Here is a 5,893-nt window from a genome sequence, read left to right as displayed (position 1 = left end):
TCCCCAGCCTCCATTCCCGTCTCCAACGGTCCCTTAAAATTCTGGCCCATGTCTCTAAGACTAATGGGAGTGAAACTACATCTGCTCCTTAGACTGAACAGGGAGAGCTGCTCTCTCTGTGTTTAAAGTGAATGAATCTGCTCTTTACCTTGTCTTACTGGAACGTTCACTGTCTGGAAATGTCTGTTTGAAAATGTTTTCCTGTTATATTAATGGAGCAGAGGAGCAGATGTGAGGTACTGTTCAACAGAGAGGTTTGGAAGTGGGTGAAGGGGTGGAGTGATGGTGTGAGTGAGAGGTGCAGTGAGTTGGCCATTCTCAATAGAGTGTCAGGAATGAAGGTCAGAGGAACAGACCAGGCAGGAAACACAGAAAGAGCGAGGAGAAGCTGGTGTGAAAAACAGAGATTAAACAACAGGCTTGTTCAGTTGGTTTGGGTCTGGTGTTCAGAATACCCGGAATCTGGGTTCACTTCCCTTCCAACTCAGCGAATTGTATCAACATTATGTTCATAAAACCATAGAATGATACCCAAAGAAGGAGACCATATTGTCCATTGTGTCAGTGCTGTCTCTTTGGTTATGTTATCCAATTAGAACTGCTGCTCAGCTTTTTCCTGTAATCTGTACATTTTTCCTTCCAGTATTTATCCCAATTGCTTTTCAAAGTTACGACTGAATCTGCTTTCAAGTCCTGATCAGACAGTGCATTCCAGATCACAACACATCACTGTATAAAAAATCATTCCTCATTTCGCCTCTGGTTCTTTTCTCAATTAACTGATAAATACATCCTCTGGTTACTGACCCTTTTGCCACTGGAAACAATTTCTCCTTATTTAACTTATTGAAAACCTTCTTGATGATGTCACATACCAGACTGCCAGTAAAACTGAAGCCCATGTAATAAAAGGGACAATGACAGCATGCATATGAAGTTAGCAGACTGATAGGAACATAGAAGCAGGAGTAGGCCATTCAGCCCATCGAGACCACCCCGCCATTCAATATGATGATGACTGATCATCCACTTCAATGCCTTTTTCCCACACTATCTCCATATCCCTTATGTCATTTGTATTTAGAAATCTGTCAATCTCTGCTTTAAACATACTCAATGACTGAGCTTCCACAGCTCTCTGGTGTAGAGAATTCCAAAGATTCACAACCCTCTGAGTAAAGAAATTTCTCCTGGTCTCTGTCCTAAGTGGCTTTCCCCTTATGTTGAAATTGTGTCCCCTGGTTCTAGATTCCTCAACCGGAGGAAAAACTTCATCTACCCTGTCTATCCCTTTAAATATTTTGTAAGTTTCAATGAGATCACCTCTCATTCTTTGAAACTCTAGAGAATACAGTCCCAGTTTCCCCAATCTCTCTTCATAGGACAGTCCTGCCATCCCGGGAACAAGTCTGGTGAACCTTCAATGCACTCCCTCGATGGCAATGATATCCTTCCTAAGGTAAGGGGACCAAAACTGCACACAGTATTCCAAAGTGCAGTCCAACCAAGGTTATATACAATTGAAGCAAGATTTCACTACTCCTGTACTCAAATCGTCTTGTGATAGAGGCTAACATATCATTCGTCTTCTGAATTGCTTGCTGCACCTGCATGTTAGCTTTCAGTCACTTATTGACAAGGACACCCAGGCCCCTTTGTACATCTACACTTTCTAATCTCTTACCATTTAAGAAATAATCTGCACATCTGTTTCTCCTACCAAAGTGGATAACCTCACATTTTTACACATTATATTCCATGTGCCACTTTCTTGTCCACTCACTAAGTCTGTCCAAATCCCCTTGAAGCTGCTTTGCATCTTTCTCACAACACACATTCCCACCTCGTTTTGTGTCATCTGCGAACTTGGAAATACGACATTTGGTTCCCACCTCCGAATCATTGATATATATTGTGAACAGCTGGGTCACAGTGTGGTGGTGAACAGTTGTATTTCTGTCTGGAAGAAGGTTTACAGTGGGTTCCCCATGGTTCCTCATAACTTCAGTTATGTGCAGAGACTGGAAAAGCTGGGGTTGTTCTCCTTGGAGCAGAGCAAGTTCAGAACAACTTTGACAGAGTTAGAATCAAGGAATCAAATGGTTACAGTACAGAAGGAGACCATTCAGTCCATCATGTCCATGACAGCTCTTTGCAAGAGCAAATCAGCTAATTCCACTCCTCTGCCCTTTCATTGTAACCCTGCAAATTTTCTCTATTCAGGTGTTTATCCAATTCCCTTTTGAAAGCCACGATTGAATCTGCCTCCAGCACACTCTCAGGCAGTGTATTCCAGATCCGAACCACTCACTCTGTCCCACACCCCTGGTACCATTGCAGAAAATCTCTTCTGTTCATTTCATCCCTCATAAATAATTGAAATGAAATGTTTATTAGGAAATGCACAATATAAAAAAGAGAGAGAAATAAATGCTGAGAAAAATAGAAGTCAATGTTTGGAAGGTAAAAAGAGCAAAAGATGTAACTTTTATTCTGGTTGAGTGAGAGGAATATATCACACTCTGGGGCTTTTGAAGAGGATTTACTGATAAACCTGGGATTTGAGAGGAAGCTGGTTCATGGTTTACAGAACAAATTCAGTCCCTGGGGTGGAGCCAACAGCTGCACCGTCCAATAACAGACAGGATGGGGACACTGTCTCAGGCCTGGTGAGCTCAGTCGATGAAGGCATGAAACTCTGAATCTCAAGTTTTTGAGTTTGAGCCCCACGGTGGGTGTCTTTTATTTCCGTTTTAGGCTGATTTTACAGCCATTCTCCAGCTCTGAATTCCTCGGCAGAGAGTTCAAGGAGTGTTTGAAATGAGATTCAACAGCAGTATGAGAAAGTCTCTCCTTGATTCAGGACTCTTACCTCTCTGCAGCATCTCGCTGCTGAAGATTGAACTTTATCTCATTTCATTCTCAGCTCATGGTCAGTGTGGATCACTGGGACTTCTGGCTGTCTCCCACTTCACAATCCATCAGTGCTGAGAAATCAATGGGGAATATTACTCACATGTTGTAATGTTTTATAAATACTTGAATGTATTTCACACTGTGTCTAACAGTGTGAATCTCCCCTGGTATATCAGCTCACCAACACTTCAACAGAACATTCACATAATGTGAGCTCTGAGATCTGTTCAGATCCCATTCCCAAGACCTGGAAAGTGGGATTGGGCTGGATCGCTCTTTTTCAGCTGGCACAGACACGATTGCTAAATGGTTTCAGTCTGTGCCATAAATTGTCTCCATTTTCTATGTTCTATGAAGTGAGGTGTGATTGGGAGGGGCAATTCCACCAGGGTTATATTTTCTACCAAAACAATGACACAAGGGATACTTCACTTTTTTATTCATTCATTCATGCGATGTGGGCATCGCTGGCTAGGCCAGCATTTATTGCCCATGAGAAGGTGGTGGTGAGCTGCCTTCTTGAACCATTGCAGTCCATGTGGGGTAGGTACACCCACAGTGCTGTGAGAAAGGGAGTTCCAGGATTTTGACCCAGCGACAGTGAAGGAACGGCGTTATAGTTCCAAGTCAGGATGGTGTGTGGCTTGGAGGGGAACTTGCATGTGGTGGTATCCCCTGTATTTGCTGCCCTTGCCCTTCTAGGTGCTAAAGGTCACTGGTTTGGAAGGTGCTGTCTAAGGAGTTGTGGTGCATTGCTGCAGTGGATTTTGTAGAGGTACACACTCTGCAACTGTGCGTCGATGGTGGAGGGAGTGAATGTTTGCAGATGGGGTGCCAATCAAGCGGTCTGCTTTGTCCTGGCGGTGTTGAGATTCTTGAGTTGGAATTGCACCCATCCAGGCAAGTGGAGAATATTCCATCACACTCTTGACTTGTGCCTTGTGGATGGTGGACAGGCTTTGGGGAGTCAGGAGTCATGGATGAGTGAGAGGAATATATCACACTTTGGGGCTTTTGTAAGAGGATTTATTAATAAACCTGGGATTTGAGAGGAAGCTGCTTCATGGTTTACAGAACAAATTCAGCCCCTGGGGTGGAGCCAACAGCTGCACTGTAATTACTCACCTCAGGATTCCAAGCCTCTGACCTGCTCTTGTAGTCACGTTATTTGTATGGTTACCCATGGTAACCTCCATGATGTTGATGGTGGGGGATTCAGTGATTGTAATGCTATTGAATGTCAAGGGGAGATGGTTAGATTCTCTCTTGTTGGAGATATTCATTGCCTGGCACTTGTGTGGTGCGAATGTTACTTGCCACTTATCATCCCAAGCCTGTGAGACTGAAATAGCTCAGTTGGGAGTGTGTTAGACTGAAGATCCCTGGTTCAATCTGGGGTTTTGGCAGTTCTCCTTTATTCTGCATCACCCTTTGGTTTTGACTCTTGAGCTGCACAATTTACACTGAAATTATTTACCCAACTCTGAAGGTTGGATTGGAATAGAGAGATATCAAGGATGGGAAATATTTACATTGTCTGCTGTAGCTTATTCTCTATCTCCCTGTGTCCTTTCCCCCAGTTTTTGACTCTCTCGGGGCCGGGTGAACATTTGATTTGCTGCATTTGTCCCAAACTGAAGCCTTTTCCACATCTCTCGGTGGTCAGACTTGCTCTGTCTGTTTTTGTTGCTCGTGACCATTAATGAGAACAGGCCACGAGTTCAACGTTTATCAGCAAACGGAAGATAATTGGAAAGAATTCTGTGTTACTCCAGACCAGTGACAAAGATACAATGGATGTTATTCAAAATAAGTTTCCTCTGACATTTGATGTAAACTTGTTTGTATCTAAAAGTTGGATTTTAAGTGTAACAAAAATGTGTCAAATTATTAACTGACCATGTGACAGCGCACATGGGGATCAAATCCACAGCCTTGTTGTTATCAACACTGCGTCCTAACCAACTGAACTAAGTGGCCTACAGACAGGGCCAGGTATGGGTTTGAGCCGCACGCTGGGCGGTTTGTGTTTTATTTCTCACACTGGGTGACAGAGCAATTGTACAAACAATGGACACATCACATCCCTGAAACATTGTTCTGATATAAAACAGTGTGAAATAAGAACTGAGCATGGAAATGGAACGGAACCAGAAATCAGGACTTTAATCTATTAAAGTTGATCTTGAAATTCAACCATTCACTGAACATTCCAATAAATCGAACTCTCTTCTGATATAAAATCCAGGAACTTGAGCTGCTGTAAAACACAACTGAGCCTGACGTGATTTGAACACGCAACCTTCTGATCTGGAGTCAGACGCGCTACCGTTGTGCCACAAGCTCACAGATAAAGCAAAGTGTTCCATTCCTGACAGATTTACTTCTTGTTTAGATTCAGTGATTGAAATTAATTCAATCCTCATCTGACCTCCACTCTGTAAAGGCCTGCAATCCGACCTGAACCCGACGACCTGTGTCGGGTTCGGGTCATGTCGGGTCGCTCTTCCGGTTCTGGCTTTCGGGCTCGGGTCAGGTTGGGTCAGGTTCAGGTCAGGCTGGGTCCAGGTTGGTCTGAGTCCGTGTTGGACACACACAGTAAGTATTACATTTAACTTTGCTGGGAAGTTGAGTTTAATAAGTGTCAAAAGTTGAAAAGCCAACCAAAGCCGGGAGTCCGGGTCATTAAGGAGGGAAACTCTGAGTCTGCGCAGTGAGCAAGTGAGCATCTCTATGACGTCATTGCGCTCATGCTGCAGCTTCCTGTAGATTCGGAATCGGGAGGTAGATAAAGTGAACATTCCAGTGGTCGGGTAAGGCTCGGGTTAGTTTGGGCGTGGGAATAAATGGAGATACTCGGGCCGGGTCAGGCTCGGGTCCAATGTGGTTCTGTCAGGTTCGTGTCGGGTTTTTTTTACTGACCTGAGCAGGCCTTTACCGCTCTGTCAGTTCAGTGCCTTATTTAAAATATTACTTG

The 5,893-nt window shown here is 43.8% G+C and overlaps 1 non-coding gene across 1 annotated transcript; it reads right to left on the bottom strand.

The window, feature by feature from the left end:
* Nucleotides 1-5,190: 5,190 nt before the first annotated feature.
* On the bottom strand, nucleotides 5,191-5,262 carry trnaw-cca (transfer RNA tryptophan (anticodon CCA)). The gene has a single exon. It is a non-coding gene; the product is annotated as a tRNA-Trp (tRNA).
* Nucleotides 5,263-5,893: the final 631 nt, after the last annotated feature.

This window comes from Heterodontus francisci, chromosome 35 (genome assembly GCF_036365525.1).
Source record: "Heterodontus francisci isolate sHetFra1 chromosome 35, sHetFra1.hap1, whole genome shotgun sequence".
Classification (NCBI taxonomy): domain Eukaryota; kingdom Metazoa; phylum Chordata; class Chondrichthyes; order Heterodontiformes; family Heterodontidae; genus Heterodontus; species Heterodontus francisci.
This window is presented reverse-complemented; position numbering and strand designations above follow the sequence as displayed.